Raw genomic sequence first — 19,480 nt, 5'->3', positions numbered from 1 at the left:
CATTTTTTCCTCACACCCATAACGAATTTTTGAGGGGGCTCGGGCCCCCCTCAGAACCCTATGGAGTCGGCGCCACTGGTCCCGGGGTTTCAGGGGCCGTATTCTGTATCTCCAAACCGATCGGCGCGTTACCGATTCGTCGGGTGGAACGCCACACCAACTGGTCGTGCGATTCTGTATGCACCCGATCGGTGCGGCACCGACAAGAAAACGGGAGATCCTTCGTAGCCGTACCGACACCAAATAGGTGTCGGTAGGGCCACTGACTAGTGGGTTTCATGAATTCCCCGGTGCGCATTGCACGTTTTATTTTGTTTTCACCTCATCACCGAGTAAATAATGAGGTTTTCCGCAATTTTATTTCTTTCTCCCCATTCGAATAGGCCACTATAATTCCCTGTGTCATCATCTATTGATTACCTTGACATAAATACAAGATATTGGTTAATGAACATGAGGTTTGCCACCATGTTATGACTTTCTCTCATTTATTTCATCACTTTCACTCGCTTGGAATAGGATTTATTTCACTCTATCATCATCATTACTCCCTTGACATAAAAAATATATATTTGATTAAATATGAGTTTTGCCGCAATTTTATCACTTTATCTCGCTCTGAATAGGCACCTATTATTTCACTCAATCATCATTTGGCGTTTCTCTCGAAATAGAAATAAGATCTTTTTATTTAAATATGAAGTTTGCCGCAACGGTATCAGTTTCTTTCATTTGTAATAGGCAACAATATTTCATTCTGTCGTCAGCCATTGTTTCCCTTGGCGATAAAAGAAGATATTTGTTAATAAGTATGAGGTTTACCGCAATATTATCATTTTTTCTCACTTGGAATGCGCAACTTATACACATGTATCTCACCCAATCACAATTTCTTTACTTCCTCGTCATTACACTTCTTTTAATTACACCCTGCTCCATATTTTTATAACAATTTCCTAACTTGTTCCTCTAATATAATAATTACATTTGCTTTTGAATCCTACGTTCACGTTCCATGGCATGTGATTTTCGTCTGCCACGGTGCCAATAGCATATCCTTCCGTTGATAACATTTAGACGGAACATACTTAATGATAACTATATTACCAAATCGTGAATAAATAGCAATATACGGAACAAATATATACAAAAAGAAACTACGATCTCAAGGATAGTTTCAATAATTCATTCCAGCAACGACAATCTCCATCACGTACAAACTATATTGTGATGTTGTAAAGTTGTTTCCTTCGATTCTGTAGGCACAGCATTACTACCACACATTATATAAGCATTGTTAACAAGTTATCCAGTATCGATTTTCTTAATCTAACAATAAGTCATAATTTCCGCAAATAAAAACATTTAAAACGACGACAACAAACTGTGCCAATGAGTCTTCACTTGTTTTTACCCTTCTTTCATCGGTGGTGACACGTCAGATGACTTCTAACTTCGGATATATTCGTTTTGGGAAGGAAGGGGAACCATACCGACTGGTTTGAAACCGACGACCTTACTGAATCGCGGAAAGTGCCGTCGTCGGTACGGAAACCGTTATCGGCACAGAATGATGTCCAGTCGGTGGGCTTGAAAGGGAAACCGATCGGTGCGGTACCGACGAAATACTGAACACGGCCCCAGCTCAGTGCCGTTTTCTCGGCGCAAAACACTAATCTGCCGAAAACCAGGTCGTTTTGAATGAAAATACTTATTTATTTTTTATTTTTTTATTTTATCATCAAAAAACGGCACAAAGGATTTTAGATTGGCTGTTTGCGTAAATAAATAAAGCTAAAAGATAACACAATAAATAAAAACTAAGAGAAAACAATTTTTTTAACAAAGAAGGGGCATTATGGATTATTCATCGGTGAATTGTTCAGGTGGCATTTTAAGGAGGATTTGTGAGCTGTGGCAGAGAAAAAGTGGTCCAGGGAGGGTATGCCATGGAGGTAAACAAGGACGGGATCCGGTAAGAAAAATACGAGCGGATTTCACAAGTGTGTTTTATAATGAAGATTAAATACCTCCACAAATTGTCTCTTGAGACGTTTTCTTGTATTACGTATGTTTATGTAATCATTAATATTTTTGAATGTGGTATAAGACCCTCTAGCTCGTGCTAACATTTAAAATTTCTGTGCAACTATAGTTGGGGCCTCAAAATCACTTTTTGTGTCTAGCGAAGCTTTTGTATTCGAATCGTTTAAGTAGTAGTAAAAAAAATTGCTCTAGCACGGATTTTAAGATGTCTGACATCCATGCTGGAGGCTATTTCTTAATGCAAATGCTAAAGATGACGCTCAAGTAACAATCACGAAAAAACTTCATGATTGCAGCTATGAATACAACCGAAGTTATATACTTTAAGTATAGTGGAGGATAATTCGCTAAAAGTGAGACAATATTACAGCTTTCTACACTTGTATAGATTATTCATTCTATATAACTCTAATTTTTTTATTTTTAATGCGCACATGACAATTTAATTCGCAATATATATTACGGACGCATTAGATATACATTATGGACCTCAGGATTTCGTCGGCAAGTCAGAAGATATTTTCGGGAAGCGGGCGGCTGCAAGGAAATATTTCCTAATTCTTGGAAAACCCATTTCTCACCTCCATGCACCCGCATATTTTGCTATCCACTCTCTCCTAGGCCTTTCATAGTTCCCATCAACTTAAACATTGGAAAGAGCACAAGAGTGGCGGCGGTCACTACCCTACCGATTGCGTCAATCCCTAATTTGCCCTTAAACTCTTCTTCATTCTTACGATTCTTATTTAACGTTTTATTAGAGTCTTTAGCGTATTCTGCTATGCTTCTGTACATTTTAAAATGGTTCGTGTAAGCTCATCTCCCAAAATATTGTTTCGGGAATATCATGTGGACAGACATGGAGGGTAAGAAGAAAAAAAATTGGCTATTCGGAAGGTTTTCCCGCTTACTTAAAAAAGATGCAGAAAAGAGATAATTCAGTATATTGATATTTCAGATAAGAAATTGTCCATGTAAAGAGGATAAAACATGCATGTAGAAACACAAAAAAGCAATTCAATCAGCCTTCTCATGAAGATCTTTAGGTTACCTATGCAGGAAAGAATGTTTCACAGAATTTTTAAGCTGTATCGGAGGGTCTCTTTTATGCTTCTGATATTTTCTTGGCAGATATTGCGGTCCTTTGAATCTGTTTGTGATATCTTTCCACGCAGGATCAACAGCATGATTTGAAAATGCCCTTCAACGGCGCTTTATTTCTCCTGAATTCGAGAAATTCCCATCCCAGTACGTTCATCATCTCCGCTAGACAGTCCTTCCATTTGAAATTCCCAGTCACGAAACTGGCGGATAAACGTTGAACTTTTGATAGTTGTTTTATATCTTGTTTGAGAAGTTTAGTACTCGATGCTTCGGAGTCAGTTTGTAGCAATGTTGCTAATTGCTTTAATTCCTCGTTCTAAGAAGGAGTTCTTGCACTTTAAGAGATCGCTTCTCTACGACGCCTGCACAGACGATTTCTACGAAGTAGATCAAATGGGGTTTTCCACAAATGCTTCCTTCCAATTGGTTGAAAAATATCCTCTTTCGCGATGTTACCGATAAAATTAGTTATCTCATAATGCGAAAGAATCTAAGTGCTGGTGCCACGAAAACGAAGAACCAAGAAGTTTATTTTCCCGAGAGCGCGAAAGTTCCGCGGTGAGACCGAACTGCTATTGGTGGGGGATATAAAGGAGCGTTAAGAAGATATGTTTTCTCAGATAAATATCTCACTGATTGTGTGTGTATTGCAGGGAATATCATTCCAATTACGATTTCCTTCTCAGACGATTCGGTTTGTTGATATTTCGTATAAGAAGAAAAGGAACGCACTAAGGTGATCAGGGGCCGTATTCTGTAACTCCAAACCGATCGGTGCGGCACCGATTCGTCGGGTGCGACGTCACACCGACTCCCGGTAAGAAGTCGTGCGATTCTGTACGAACCCGATCCGTGCGGCACCGACGTGAGGGCGAGAGATCGTCGGTAGCCTGGCCGACAGCAAAAAGGTGTCGGTACGGCCACCGACTAGTGGGTTTCATCAACTCCCCGGTGCGCATTGTACGTTTTATTTTGTTTTTATCTCATCACCGAGTAAATAATGAGGTTTTCTGCAATGTTATCTTTTTCTGCCCCTTCGAATAGGCCACTATAATTCACTGTGTCATCATCTATATTGATTACCTTGACATAAATATAAGATATTGGTTAATAAACATGAGGTTTGCCACTATATCATGACTTTCTCTCATTTATGTTACCACTTTCACTGGCTTGTAATAGGATTTCTTTCACTCTATCATCATTTATTTGCTCCTTTGACATAAAAAGATATTTTTGATTAAATATGAGTTTTGCCGCAATGTTATCACTTTATCTCACTCTGAATAGGCAACTATTATTACACTATCATCATTTGGCGTTTCTCTCGGCATAGAAATAAGATCTTTTTATTTAAGTATGGAGTTTGCCACAACGGTATCAGTTTCTTTCATTTGTAACAGGCAACTATATTTTATTTTATCGTCAGCCATTGATTCCCTTGACGATAAGAGAAGATATTTGTTAATAAGTATGAGGTTTACCGCAATATTATCATTTTCTCTCACTTGCAATGCGCAACTTAACCCTAGAAGTGCACACTTCTTTTTTCAATCATATGGTGCACACTGGGGTCCAGCGGACCCCATGACTTTTAAATTTTTTAATTTCAACCCCCTGTTATTTTTTTTACAATTAATATAGTAAATATCAATAATAGAAGTGTTTCTTACACAAATATGTAAATATAAGTTACTTAAACATATTAAAATGAAAGTAAAACAATATTTTTCATTCTAAAGACATAAAAATTCTTTAAGAAAGTTACCAATCCTACTTTTATTTACTCTTACGAATGTTTTAGATGTACAGACAAACAGCTTTAACAGCTTAAGTATTACATTGTGTCGTTTATGTAAAAAAATGTTTCATATTTTTTCTTTCCATAAAACGTATTCATTTTAACAATTTAAAACAACAAACTTTTCCAGTTTATTTTTTTAAATTTTTTTTCACAAATTTCATTAGGACTTCCTTTTGCTCCAAAATGTACATTGTGTAAATTTCTTTCCTCAAAATGTGGCCAACTAAGTTGTCCCTTCTTCTGCTTAATGTTTTTAGGAGGCTTCTCTTTTCTCCCACTCTCCTTAGCACTTCCTGGTTACTCACACGGTCAATCCATTTTATCTTCATTATTCTTCGGTAGCACCACATTTCGAATGCTTCCACTCTTGACTTCTCTGCTGCTGTCAACGTCCAAGCCTCGCTCCCATAGAGAAACATACTCCATATGTATGTTCTGATGAATTGTTTCCTTACTTCTATGCTGGTATTTTCAGCTGTAAGAAGATTCTTCTTTTTGTAGAAAGCCCTCTTCGCCTGAGCTATTCTACTGTGTATTTCTTCTTCCTTGCTCCGTTCATCGCTGGTAATTCGGCTTCCCAGGTAAGAGAACTCGTTCACCTCTTCAAGCTTATGCTTTCCTAGGTTAATGTTTGTTTGAGCCTCCTCTCTTTTACTGCAAACTAATATCTTATTCTTCTTTTTGTTGATTTTCAGCTGATATCTGGCCATTGTTCTTTCCATGTTTGTCAACGTCTTCTTCAAATCCTTCTCGGTCTCGGCTATGACTGCTATGTCGTCAGCAAATCGCAGCATACTAATTTTTTCTCCGTGGATTTTGACACCCGAAGCTGTCTGCTTGATTTCGTTGATGGCTTTCTATATGTAAACATTAAAAATTAAGGGGGAAAGCGCACAATCTTGTCTCACCCCTTTTCTTATTCTCGCTTCTGCACCGTTTGGTCGACATTTGATCACAGCTACTTGTTTTTTATGCAAACTATGAATAATTCTACGATCATTGTAGAGTACGCCGATTTCTTTCAAAATTCTAAGCATTGAATTCCATTCCACGTTATCAAAGGCCTTCTCAAAATCGACAAATGCTATGATGGTTGGTTTGTTTTTCTCCATTCTCTTCTCTATGATTATCCTAAGAGCCAAAATTGCTTCCCTTGTGCCCCTGCTTTTCCTAAACCCGAATTGGTCCTCATCCAGGAATTCTTCTGCTCTTCGTTCAATTCTCCTGTAAATGATTCTTGTCAGAATCTTCGACGCATGTGTCGTCAGGCTTATGGTCCTAAATTCTTCGCACTTCTCAGCTCTCTTCTTTTTGGGTATGGGAATGATGATGTTCTTCTCGAAGTCACTAGGTAAATCTCCTGTTGAGTACATATCGCAGATAGTTTTATACAGTTGAGTTAAGACCTTTTCTCCTGCATTTTTTATTAACTCTGCTGGAATGTCATCTATTCCTGGGGCCTTATTCTTTCGCAGTTCTCTTACTGCAGCGTCAAATTCAGATCTTAAGATGCTCGCTCCAATGTCATCCTTTTCAACTTCACTTTCCTCTTCGAGAACTTTTGAGCTAAGTTTGCTCCCGTTGTATAATTCCTCCAGGTATTCCTTCCATCTCTCGGCTTTGTCTTCGTTTTCAATTAGAATGTTTCCATTCCTGTCCCTTATGCAATTACATTTTGTGTTTCGTTCCTTGAAATGGTTCCTCACTATTCTATAGGCCGCTTCCACTTTCCCTTTTACGAGGTTATTTTGTACGTCCTCACATATGTTCCTAATCCACGCTTCTCTGGCTTTCCTCGCTTGGCGGTAAATCTCGTTCCTTATTCTCTTGTAGCAAACCTGTCCTTCCTCAGTATTCGTATTCTTATACTTTCTCCGTTCTTCAATGAGGTCTAGGATCATCCGTGATCCATGGCTTTTTCTTAACACATTTTCTTCTCCCTAGAACTTCTCTAGCGGCCTCCTGAAATCCACTTTTTATGGAAGTCCAGTTATTCTCAACTGAGTTTTCAGACTGATCTAGTCCTATCTTGCGCTCCACTACTTCCTGAAAGGCCTGTTGATTTTTTGGCTCCTTAAGTTTCTCTAATTGCCAGGTGTTCTTTGCTGATTTCTTCAATTTCTTGAATTTCAGATGGCATTTCATCATCACTAGATTATGATCACTGTTGATATCTGCCCCCGGGTAGCTTTTACAGTTCTTTATCTGGTTTCTAAACCTCTGCTTCACTAAAATATAGTCTAGTTGAAATCTTCTTTTGTCTCCTGGCATTTCCCATGTGTATCTTCTTCGCATGTGATTCTTAAATAGAGTGTTGGCAACCACTAATTTGTGTTCTGTGCAGAACTCTAACAGCCTTTCTCCTCTTTCATTTCTATTTCCTAATCCATATTTTCCGGTTATTCTTCCATCCTGGCCTTCGCCGACGACAGCGTTCCAATCACCTAAAACAATAAGGTTTTCTTCACCCCTTACCGTTTTGATTACTTCCTTTATATCATCGTAACGTCTTCAACTTCTTCATCCTCGTAGTCTGTCGTGGACATTCAGACCTGTACCACTACGGTATCTACAGCCTTAGTCTCTATCTTCACCATAACTATCCTTTCATTGTATTGTAGGAAGCTTTTCACACGCATTCCGGCGCTCTTTCTGAGCATTATCTCAACCCCAGCATTACCGTTCAGGGATCCTGTGTGTATAATCCTATAGCTTCCACTCCAAAAGTCTCCCTCTTCAGGCCATTTCATTTAGCTGATTCCTAGCACGTCGATATTCAGTCTTTCCATTTCCACTTTAAGGTTTTCTAGCTTACTGCAAGTCCAGAGTGATCTCACGTTCCATGCACCTATCCTCATAACTTTATCACAATTGACCGATGTACCCTCTCGGGTAGTCCCCACCCGGAGATCCGAATGGGGGACTAGTTTACCTCCGGAATTTTTTACCTGAGAGAATTCCATCATGTCAGACAATTTAAAGTTGGAGTAGCTGCGCTTCCTCGGGATAATAATGTGGTGGTTTCCCCTTGTCTTCCACATCGCAGTACTACAGCCGTTAAAGTAAATGTTACCACACCTGAAGTGCAATGAGTGTCGCTGTACTGACCATCGTGATCTCCACCTTCACTCATATGAAGAAGAGCTGCTGCCCTCTCCTCCGGGTGATGTGAGGCATAATTGTTGGCGGCCTCTCATCGCATAGTCACGGTATCTTCACATGTTTAGTGTATCATTTAGATGGCCTATCTCACCCAGGGATAGACCCATACCACCTCGGATTACCGCCGCTTATTGTCCACGACTGCTTATTCGACAAGTTAACTTGCTTATATCGCAGCTAACCTCTATATCTAGAGGATGACCCACCATCCGCAACCCGGTGGACGCACTCGGTGGCTTAAAGCTCAGCCGCGAGTCCCCGAGGCTACGCCACAGATAATCCATGATAACAAACGTTGATCTTTTCTATTTATCTCATTGGTAGTGAATCAGCGACATTGTTAATTACTTCAATTGCTCTTGCTGAAATGAAGGGTCTCTGTTGTTAACGTTGGATAAAACGCAGAAGGTTGGCGAGTAATTTTTTTTTGATGAATTAATTTAAACTTTCTTTTTACGAAAATGTTTTCTTAAAACACGACCATAGTTTCAACGTTTAACGTCATCTTCTGGTAAACAAAGTTTAAAATGATTTATCCAAAATGATCAGCAAATTCCACGCAGTATCGCAGGAAACCATCAAATGACGAGTAGTGATAAAATTAATCTGAAAGAACACACTTTGACAAATACATTACAGTTATTTATATCTTTTTGTCATAATAAACGTTTTCAAATGAGGTTTAAGCTGCATTCATGACCATAAGTGATTTTTTTTTGGCGTAATATGAGTTCAAAATTTGGGTCAATTTTTTACTGGGACTTAAACGTATATTTGACCTGAATTATTAAATTTTCCTATAACACGACTTACTAATGATTCTATTAATGAATAACTTCCCCGCCGCGCATTGCCTAAGCCAGTTACGATTTTTAATTTATGGTTCTTCCCGCGTTACTGGATGCTGTTAGTTTTTATTGTGGCCACCTCAGATAGTGGCGCTACTCAGGATATCCATTCGTCGATTTGTGATGAGGACAGCAGCCCCGCCGCGGGAGTTTTTAAATTACTTTGGTGTGGCTAGGAAGCTTATTATGTTGGCTAGCTATGAAGAAGCTGCATGTTACTTATTGGGATGATAAGGTTGCGAATTGTTTGGGATGATATATTGATGGTCTCCCATTCCTTTGGCGAGGGTTTCAATGACTTAGTATTTTCGGAGACTATACGATCCATTCTTTGAGTGCTTTGCGGAAGGCAATTCAAGTACCGCGCTACGTCTGTCGCATGAAGCGTTAATCCGCGATCCCCTTGCCGTCTTTCGATAACATCAGGTTAATGACGACGCCGGGTTTCTCTACGACATTCCTTACCTACTCATCTCATTGGCTGGAAGGTGAAAGTTACAAGAAAAGGATAGGGAAGAGTTTGCTCAGGAGTGTAGCGCATTACGACGCGGAAACATGGACACAGGAAGGAGGACGAAATAAGGTTAAATAAATCACACTTCTAGTCAGGCCACGTGGCGAAAATGACCTTAGCTGTCGGTTGCCGCCTCGGAATACCTATGAATTAGAGGTGGGTTAAACTGCTTATTTTCATGCCTTTTTGTGTCCTTTTCATCCTGTTCAGTAAAAAAAGCAGTTCTAAATTCTATTCTTGACGAACAGTCGAGGCATATTATATTCATCTACATTTTCTATATTGTTTCCTATCCCGTTTAGACACTGCCTGAACGAAAGATAGAGGTAAAAGCTATTTCTATGTGTTACCGTGACACCCGGTAACTTAATATTCGTCCTTGAAGTATTTCCGTATTCAGTGTTGGCAATTCAAATCTCCCTTTCCCATAGCTTTAAATGCAACTCAAATCCGTGGTGTTAATATGTTCCACTATGCTGTCGAGTACGGTTCTATAAAAATTAATGCAGCAAAGTAATTGATTATTCATTACTTCCTGACTGGAAATATAATTTCCTTTCAACCTCGTTCTTAATGCTGGTTAAAATTAGTCTTTAAAAACCTCAAAATGGTAAAATAGTACTAAATGACGCCACATGCTACCAATATTTGATTAAAACAAATTTGGCCCAATTTTAGTGTCTCCAAGAAGGAAAAAAAAACTTTTTCTCAAATGGATATCGAGAAATTACTTTAGGCAAGCTTTCTTTGTGGTTTGTAATTATTTTTTCCTTTCCAACATAATGTATTTATTTTTATTATTACACACTTCCTCCTAAAACAAAAATATATTTTCTCCGTCTTAATGTGATTCCACAAAACTTGTAACATAGTAGTGTTTATTAATTAGAGGTGGGTTTAACTGTTTATTTTGACATACTTATCCTTTTCATTCTGTTCTGTAAAAGGAACAGTTCCAAATTCTGTTCTTGACGAACAGTCGGGGCATATTACATGCATCTATATTTTCCATATTGTTTTCTCACCGGTTTAGACACTGCCTGAACGAACGATAGAGGTTAAAGCTATTCCTACATTTTATATTCATTTATTATTATTACTAGCTGACCCGGCGAACTTCGTACCGCCTAACATTCAATGAACTTATAGTTTACTTGCACCATTTATAAATAAAGAGCGGTTATATCGTTTTAATCATATTTGATTTATTATAAATTAAATGAGAAAGTATTGATGAAATAAAAATTTTATGTATTCAGTTGTTGGCTATTTGTGTTATTAACCGTAAAAAATTTTTTTTAGGTCTAAGTCCGTAGCGTAAACTTGGCTCGTTCACGGGGCAGATTAACGCAACGCTAGACCGACGCTTGACTGATGCTCAAAAAAGTGTAAGAAAAGCCCCATGAAGCAGCATTCGTATCAAATGACTTTCGGCGCGCCAGTTATAGTATCTCTGTTTGGAAAAAATGCACTGCGTAAACGTGCTGCATGCGCAAACGCACAACGGTGTGCCCTACACATTCGGGTTTGATGTCTTGCGTCAAGCGCGTTCTGATAAACAACAGTTTTTGTTTTGTTATCAGGCATAAGATAAAGCAAATGAAGCTAAATAAAAATAGCGAAGCGAAGCAGGGACGCAGCGAGGGGTTGTTTGTAGTGGTTTAAAACCCCCCCAAAAGCTCAGAGAATCTTTTTATAAAACATTTGGCTATTAATATTAGGGAGACGGATGAGTCACAAAATATTTAACTGTTCACACAGCCACAAAACCTACCATTTTGAACTTTTTATCCTAAAAAAATGTCTGGGGAGGGCCCCCACACCTCTCGCTTACCTTGGCGAGTTTTCTATACCCTAAAGACCCGCCAGTATTAGCTGCGCCTATCCTTAATTCCTAGCTGCGCCCTTGAAGCGAAGGAAGGAATACAGCGGATGTTTGAAAATATTCCTACCCGTTGTCAAACTAAATTTAGTGATACAGAGACAGACTTGACAAGTGATTTGTGGAGGTGTTCCATGTTGGATTATTCGCGACTACGCACTATAAAAATTGGGACGAATTAAGGTCTTCGTTTTGGAGAGAGATGTTTTCACAATGGAGCCTATCATATTGAAATTCCGCAACGAAAATAGAAATTAAAGCAATGAATAGGGAAAAGTCAGTTTCGGTTTTTACGCGGACTTTTTTTAACTTCATTTTCCTTCATAAGTTTTTGCCTTTTTTATGGTGACACTGAATGCATCTGAGAAATAGGGTAATTACGTAGCCATAGCTCCGACTTCGAGTTCCAGCAATGGGGTAATGGGAGAAAATAATGCTTATAATTGCATCTCCTCCCAAGGTATTTGATATTTTTCGTGCTCCACTCGGGAATGTGAGTCTGCCTTTAGTAAAAATGCAGGAAGTCAGAAAAAATCATTTAAATCAATCATGAAAGTTTTTCTCCGTTAGAGCTAAGTGTTTTTTTTTATTTTACATTTTAGTGAATTTTTTCCGATTTGTCAGATATTCTTGCTCTTCATCCATGTATTTTGTAACTGCGGAAATTATTTTGTAATGCATGTATTGAAAAAGGAAGTGTACACTCCTCGTTTACTGTACTTTAGATCTCGAATAAAAAAACTTATGAAAAAATTGAAATTTCTCATCCGAAAATATTTTAACACCGTGTTTACACTCGTTTTCAATCTAATTGCATATGATTTTCGTTAAAGCGTTTCGTTTTAGAAAATTTCACGATATTGTGCGTGAATTTGCAAAAAGTCCGCCCAATATGAGCGCTGGCAAAAAATAAAAACAAGCCAATTGTGGGGTCGTTCGTCAACGGGTCACACATTCGGGTCTGTGTGTCATTGTACCCATTGAGGGGAGGGAGAGAGAGGGGTGGGTTATGGAGCCCGCATTCCGAACGTATTTATGAGCTCTTTCGTGTGGGCCGCTTACGCAAAAAAGAGGGGAGACTCAATAGATAGCCTTCGCAGATTCCCTTCCGGCATTCTTCCGTAGCGTATTTTTCTTTTCTCGTGACGAATTACTCATTTTATAGCTGAAGGCCTGGTTACACGGTACTTTACCCAGTACAATAACCCGAACGAGTTAATGTCTAAATGTATAAACGCCTAAATGAACGCAAAAATCACAGTGCAACTACTCAAATTTTGACGCAAATAATTTAATGCATTTTCATTATATATTTCGGGTATTCTTGCAGTTAATCAATCTATATTGAAACTGCGGGAGTTCTTTAGTATTAATCACTGTAATGTATGCCCTTGAAAATGTATTGTACAGACTGTCCCAAGGGTCGTGTGTCATTTTTGACCTGTAATTTTAGTAACTTTGCATGGAGCAATATTCATGAAAATTGGCACACTTATGGGGAAAGGTCCTAAGTTTTGTTGAGTGTAAGCAAAATTTTACAATTTTGACCTTTTGACCTCACAAAGTGGGTCCAAACCAAAAATTTGAATTTGCCTTATGGGGTTTCAATGTTAAAAAAATCGAGATAGACTAAAGAGTGAATTTCATTGACCAATATGTCAATTCTTAGGTTTTCGGACACGAGAAACCCGAAAATAACACTTTTATTTACGAATATTCAACCGTTGACCCAGTAAGGTCACCGTCAAGGTCATAAGGGTGGCAAAAGGATAGTATACCAACAAAGGTGTCGATCCATGGGTTTTGTAGGGTGCCCAAGTCATTGGTATTGTCCAAATACCCGAATTATTCACTAATTGACCTCCGAGGGTCACCACGGGGGTCAAAGGTCATAGAGTTAAAATTCTGGCAATCATAAAAACCAAGGGGTCAAACCATAGGTTTTGAAGGGTGCCAAAGTCGGTTAGGCTGTTCGTAGATCCGTATTGTTGATTTTTTGACCTCCGAAGGTCACAATTGGGGTCAAAGGTCATAGAGTCAAACGTCGAGCCATCATGACAACCAAGGTGTCAAACCATAGGTTTTGAAGGGTGCCAAAGTCGGTTAGGCTGTTCGTACATCCGTATTGTTGATATTTTGACCTCCGAAGGTCACAATGGGGGTCAAAGGTCCCTTCCGAAAACTTTCCATTCCCTCGCATTCTTTTCCAACAGGCCTCCCATGTCCTTTTATTTTCACGCCGCAGTCGATTATTTATTTCTCTACACATTTTGTGATTTGCCAAAGTTAAAGAAAAAACTCCGTTAAAAAAGATATTGGCTATGTTCGAAGCCATAATGTAAAACATAAAAGAAATGGATGATTGAAATTAATCCAGCTTTTATTCAAAGCAATGTGATAAAAATTTGACGATTAAAGAGAGATATCATAAAACGACAAAATTAATAGGATAATAAACTGAAATGTGAACATGGATTTTTCATTGTGCTAGTCAACCATCCAATTGCAGAAATGGTTTCGGATGCCATGATTTTCTTCTTGAATCTCTTGCACCATTACACTTTCTCGGGCTTCAAGTTTAAAATGTTTAAAGTTCGTTATAACGCACACCTAGAATTGTCCAGTACACGCTGCGCGGACAATAATGCGCAGCGGCAAATGCATCTTAATGGAGATGCCAAGACGAAGCCACAACTGCATGTCTCTGCTTTGATGATATTGTTGGGTGTTAAACAATCTCATCAAAGCAGAGACATACCGAACCAATTTGCAAGTTTGAATGTGACGTGAGTTCCTGATAAAATTGCTGCCGGTAATGCTTGCATAACGAGGGACAGGGGAACTGCGGTCTTTACGTTTGAGCGTTCTTGAGCGTTACCAATGAAGTTCTAGTAAATGAAAAGGAGGATAAACGGGTATTTCTATTCGCTTACTAATCTTTAAAACTAATGGGACTTCAGCGTAGTTAAAGAAAAAATCCTATGTAGTATTTGACCTCCTGAGGACCTTTTCTGTAGAGAGAATTACTGGAATAATGTGGACACAGAGTCGGGCAAAAGGAATTCTAGGGAAATAAATAATCAACAACGGCGTGAAACTAAGAGGGCAAGGTAGGTTTGTCGGAAAAGACAGTGGATATGTGTACTAAGCCTCTCACTTCGTCACTCTTCAAAACCTTTGGTTGGGGACATTAGTTTTCCTATTATTTCAAAACATACCTCTATGACCTCTGACCCCATTGTGACCCTCGCTGGTAATAAAAATCGACAATATGGATTTAAAAACAGCAAAACTGACTTGGGCACCTTTAAAACACATTGTTACACTCTTTTGCTGTCGTGGTGGGCCGATTTAACTCTATGACCCTTGACCCCCATTATGACCTTCGGAGGTCAAAATATCAACAATACGGATGTACGAACAGCCTAACCGACTTTGGCACCCTTCAAAACCTATGGTTTGACACCTTGGTTGTCATGATGGCTCGACGTTTGACTCTATGACCTTTGACCCCAATTGTGACCTTCGGAGGTCAAAAAATCAACAATACGGATCTACGAACACCCTTACCGACTTTGGCACCCTTCAAAACCTATGGTTTGACCCCTTGGTTTTTATGATTGCCCGACTTTTAACTCTATGACCTTTGACCCCCGTGGTGACCCTCGGAGGTCAATTAATGAATAATACGGGTATTTGGACAATACCAATGACTTGGGCACCCTACAAAACCCATGGATCGACACCTTTGTTGGTATGCTATCCTTTTGCCACCCTTATGACCTTGACGGTGACCTTACTGGGTCAACGGTTGAATATTCGTAAATAAAAGTGTTATTTTCGGGTTTCTCGTGTCCGAAAACCTAAGAATTGACATGTCGGTCAATGAAATTCACACTTTAGTCTATCTCGATTTTTTTAACATTGAAACCCCATAAGGAAAATTCAAATTTTTGGTTTGGACCCACTTTGTGAGGTCAAAAGGTCAAAATTGTAAAATTTTGCTTACACTCAACAAAACTTAGGACCTTTCCCCATAAGTGTGCCAATTTTCATGAATATTGCTCCATGCAAAGTTACTAAAATTACAGGTCAAAAATGACACACAACCCTTGGGACAGTCTGTATACTTCGCATTTAAGGAATTCAGATGGTGGTATTTTAGATGTGGAGTTAAAAACTTGAATTTTTGTTACTCAGACGCCAGGGTTCACTTCTCAATTCAATATTATATCCTCGTTATGTTCATATCGAGGAATCTTCTTCCACAATGAATAGTTTGAACTAACAAAACAAGATTGCAAGGCGTATGAAAAAAATTATTTAAAGCTGCGCGTTAATGTTTCCTTTAATTCAGCATCGATTAAACCCTACGCCAATTTCCGTGCAATTTCTAATTAAACCTTAATTGTCAGATTACTTTAATGATAATAATTTCGGCATATGTTTCATATTTTGCATTTCGTAATCGGTCGCTCGGGGCGAAGGAATTGTAAAATTAAATTGTTTATTTCAATAGATCGTAGGTAGGTGACAACGTTGAACAACGGCAATGAAAAAATTTCTTTGATGCTTATTCTGGTATTATTCTTATGATTCCTTCTTAGGGATTTAACGAGGTTGTCACACAGTACGCTTCTTGTATCAATTGTGAGAAGGTAGTTCAGATGGCTGAACTTTGCATCGGAAACAAGCATCATCTCCTTCAAATTGGTCTGTTAGGTTCCACGCTTAATTGTTTCGATAAAAGCCGCCATTGAGATACAGGAACTGGAAGTATGCCGCACGCTGAATTTACTGTAATTTTTTGCTCTAAACTGGCCTTTTTCCCGAACGAGCTGAATGGAAATGATGTATCGACGTGTTTACGTGGGTCGGTGTGCATTTTATTATTTGGGAAATCGCATGGCAGTATATATTAAGGCGGTTTCATAAATTCCCGTCGGGCTAGTCACTGGCCGAGGGTGAATTGGTATTTACTGACCCTCAGGGAGAAACCGTGAAAAGTTCGAGAACCTAGGAGCGGAGACAAGAAGCCAGCTCAGGGCAGCTCCGGGTTCATGGGCAGTGAGGGAGCCGACCGTGGCCGTAAAGATAAGAGGACAAAGGAGAGAAAAAAAAATATTGAGTCGCAAACAATCCTGAATTGCTTTGATAAAATACGGAGTGAGTCATTACGCAATGCTGTCAATATCGAAAATTGTTTGGGTAGAATACCTTATGGTTGCGGAAAATGGCGAAAAACTACCCAGTCGTTATCGAGAATTACGTAGGTTCCTAGGTTCCATTCCTCGTTACACTTCAATTGCTTCACAGGATGTTTAGTAGCTGGAAAAAGTAGATGTGTCGGTAAGTAAGTGATAATTCCATCGGGTTTTCCCTGTGAAATGCAGAATACAGAATTGCAGTAATGCTTCTTAAATGCAGAAAAAAATACTGGAATTGTGGGGAAAAGATCCAGAATGGTCATTCTTCTTAATCCTCAGAATTAAAAAATGGGAATGGTGTCATAAAACCTCCCGCCACACGCCTTATGAGGCGACTTGCGGATGTAGATGTAGATGCTACCTACCTCAAAGGATTCGGATAGCCTGGGAATATTGCATGACGGGAGTCAGGGGCCTTATTCAGGAACAAATCGGAAATGTCGCCTCGACAATGATAAGCCGTCGAGGCGACAATGTCGAGGATCAGGAAATCGCGTTCCGTGCTATTCACGAAGCGAAAATCGAGGACTCGATGAATTTAAAAGGTGGGCTAAATTCACGCTTGTGACGTCATGGATTATCGAGGGATTGATATTCGATGCTCTTCTTTTTCCAAAGACTTCTCGCTCGAACTTCAATTGGATTCCGAAAAGAGAAGTAAGTCTGAATGTTTTTCCGCTGATATTCAATGATTAGGGAAACCAATTGAAACACATTTTCATAGATTTTGGATGAATGGTTGATCGTTTCAAATATAATAATTGGGGTAGTTATTATAAACTAGTATTGACGTACATTTTTTCTTATATAAGAAAATGATGCGTGTTATTCAACATTCTCACCCCAATGCTTGATAATCTTTGCGAACTTTACCGTAACTTTTTATATTGTAAGCATCAACGATTTTCCTCAAATGCAAAGTAATAGAATAAGTTCTTCCACAAGGTTTTAGGTAAATATGTGGACCTAATTACCAATATATTATACAGAATAAGACGTAGCGATATCATATAATAGTTACAAACTAGTTCATTAGAACTAAAATTAGCTAAACATGAATTAAATGCACATTAATTGATGCGCACTTTTACATTCTACTCGGTGAGAGTCGAGTGACAAGAGTATGAGTCTCCTAAAGGCACATCTAGAATAAGCAGAGGGAGATGCCTCATATGGGAGCACCCAGTGGCAGTTCCAATTAACTCCTTTAAAATATTTGTGGTTTCAACTGAATCCCACCAACTTCTATTCCAAATCCCTGTAAATTTTGAATTTATCCAAAGCCATATACGTATTAGCAGTTGCAAATACAATTAACCATTGCACATTGAAATATAACCATTGGCTTCAACCTTAAAAACGTTCCCAGCAGAAGAGAATCATTCCCCTGCAGCCCTTCCTTACCCAAATCCTCCAAGTGCCATATAAGGGCCAGAGAAAGGAAGCAGCTATCTGCACATTGTAGGAAATATTAATTACAGATATAATAGTTAAATAGGGGACAAAAATATCTCTAATTACTTGGCTGCTATTGCAATAGAATTATTGTCATGTTGCCTTACAACTCATGAACAATCATTAGTCAATATTATTATGTATTCTTGTATCAAGGCATAATCCAAGAACATTCCATGATTGAGATATTAGAAAATACATGACGTTATAACATTTTTTTTAAGGCACTGGGGGTAATAATTACATGAAAAACTTCAGATTATTATAGAACAAGGCTATTATTTTTGCAGATGATTTTCCAATTATAATGGGTATGACATCAAAAGAAAGGGCATAGCAGAGCAAGGCAAAGGTTACAGCTGTAACTAGTTTGGCAGACACTATGAAAGAAATATCAGTACATATTATGATGGCCTGCCACATAGTATAGGATGCCAGTGAAAAGTGTGGGATTTTAATTCAATATTAAATGTAATGCATCCAACTTCATGAAAAATAAAATGAAATTCCTCCAGCAAATTTTGTTCCCATTAAAATCAATATTTTAGAGCATTCCTAGGTAAAAGATTATGCTGGGAGCAGGGTTGAATGCAGAATATCAATAAAATCATCAACAGGGAAGAGAGATTCTGAGGACGGTGAAATATTTAACTGAGGCCTTGGTGTGGGAGGTTGTATATGATACCCCTAGCCCACCATACTTCCACCCCTAGTGGGCAGGTGGGAAGGGACCATCTTTCTTCGCTTGTGCTGGGACAGGTACTTCTCTACAAACACAGATAGTCAAGCCCAGATCAAGTAGTAATTAGGCATAAAATATGATTCTTCATCACAAATTGCTCCTAGCTTTGGCGATTTAAGAAGTATGCTGTTCTTCTGAGGGACCCTCAGAGTTTTCAACTTTAATTGATGAGATTAACTGAGTGAACTATAAATAATTAATTTACCTGCATGTGGAAATAAGATAAATGAGTGTAGAAGATTGTTTAAATAATATCATTATAAATTCATATCATAACATTGAAATTTACATTCATATTTTAATCATAAAAGGTTAAATTATTGATTTTTTGTCACATACATAGCCAGAGGAGGGCAAAAATGAATTCATTTGTATATCTATCATTTGCTTCAATAAAATATTCTATATGCAAATGTTGTGTTGTTGACAATACCAATCCCAATTTCTGCAAAAAGATAGTCTCTTAATGATCTAATAATAATGATAACACCTTACCCTGGTATGACTATTCTATTAGTTTTATGACTTCATTAGCATACCTGTAAATCGCATGCATTTCTCAAAAGCCTTTTTTTTTTTTTAAACCTTTGGTAAGTTTTCATTATCACATAATGGTATATTTTAATGGCTATAGAGACATCAGGCTCATGATTTCACGAAATAAACTTTATTGTAATTTTCTTATACTGTATGCGTCTATTTTCCAAAAGAAAATG

Source organism: Ischnura elegans, chromosome 7 (assembly GCF_921293095.1).
Source record: "Ischnura elegans chromosome 7, ioIscEleg1.1, whole genome shotgun sequence".
Classification (NCBI taxonomy): domain Eukaryota; kingdom Metazoa; phylum Arthropoda; class Insecta; order Odonata; family Coenagrionidae; genus Ischnura; species Ischnura elegans.
Note: the sequence above shows the minus strand (reverse complement) of the source record.